Raw genomic sequence first — 1,644 nt, 5'->3', positions numbered from 1 at the left:
TATTTTTTTAAGACCATTAAGACAATTATGGCCTGGGTCTGATTCTACAAATGTCTTCTAAATCGGTTCACACACTTTCAAGATTTTCAAAAACAAATTCAAAGCAGATGCACAAGCTGTACAAACATGTACAATGTACAAACATATATTTAGTACTTTGGTTAAATGTATTAAATATTTAATATATATATTTTTTTTTATATAGGCATAGTGTGGGGGAAAAATCTTGAAATGAAATTAACTCTTAAGGGCTCGATATTGTTTGTTGTGCACAGTTTCGCATACCGAAATAAAAGACAATCTGTGAGCTTGTAGATCAGCAATTCCCGGCCTGCAACAATGGCACACAACAAAGAATAAATTTGGCTTTTAAGACCAGTAATGTTAGATATTAATAATAAAACAAAATAAAATAGAAATGACTGCCTTCTTACGTATATCGTCACTGTCGGGCAGGAACCTCGTATCTCCAAGTTTCAAATTTGCAGATCTACAAGCACACAACACCTCGCACCGCGAGGCGTTGTGTGCTTGTAGATCGGCTGTTTTAACTAGTTTAAATCATTTTTAAAATAATAAATGCAAAACGAACGGTTTTGGACATACAAGGTTTTCACCCGACAACGGCGATATACTAGTAAATACACAGTTTATTGTTGTGGGGAGCTGAGGTGGGGTGCAGCTCCTTGAGGGTCACAGTAAAATAAATATACTCGTGGTCCGGCGAAAAAGAATCCATTGAGAATGGCCGCTCTGATGTACTTTTGTATACAAAGAGGAGATGATTGGCTGACCCAGCTGTCACCTTAGGAAAGACAGTAGATTGCATAGTTATCTCAGAGGGAGGCTACACACCCCCACAACTATTCAATCTACTACCTCAGCCCCAAGGACAGCATCCAACGTGCTTCCCTCCGCGTCGAGGATCCTCGTGATGGCCGGCGCTCCCTGCAATGACACAAAAGAGAATAGACTGAGGACTCGCAAAAAGGAAAAAATGTTTCCTCTGTAAAACATAAAATACACCGTTTTTTGATTGGTGGCCTTGATTGTATGTATGAACATTCAAACACTCGTCGTCGTGTTAATTTCACTTTCATCTTTGTCACGCTATTTGTGTGTGTGTGTGTGTGTGTGTGTGTGTGTGTGTGTGTGTGTGTGTGTGTGTGTGTGTGTGTGTGTGCGCGCGTGTGCGTGCGTGTGTGTGTGTCTTGAATGCTGCTTCTGGAAACGGTTCAAAATCAGGACTTATGGAGAAAAGCGGTTTGTCGCTTAATGACTACAAGTCTCCCGACTGCCAAGATTCGGAGAGAAAACGCTTTAACACTTCAGTACAAGAGAAGACCCAAGGTGACTCGCACGTAATTGGCACACCGTCAGCCATGCCAGCAGTTTGTTGTCAAATTAAATCCCTTAAAAATCCGAAGCAAGAACGCGATAGGAAAACAAATAATGTTAACGGTGAGCGGCGCAGTCGTCGAAAAGTGAAAGCGTTAATGTGTGAAAGCCCATGCAAGAAATAACTCACTGGCTTCCTGAGACTCTGGCATGTGATCGAAAGAGGGAGTGAGTGAGGGAAAAAAAGAAAGAAAAAGAAACGCCGCTCGACTGTGCCAGGAATTTGTTTCCGTTTTTGCCAAAAAC

The sequence above is a fragment of the Nannobrachium achirus genome (assembly GCF_963921795.1).
Source record: "Nannobrachium achirus genome assembly, chromosome: 9".
Taxonomy (NCBI): domain Eukaryota; kingdom Metazoa; phylum Chordata; class Actinopteri; order Myctophiformes; family Myctophidae; genus Nannobrachium; species Nannobrachium achirus.
The sequence above is the reverse complement of the archived record's forward strand: the minus strand, read 5'-3'. Positions refer to the sequence as shown.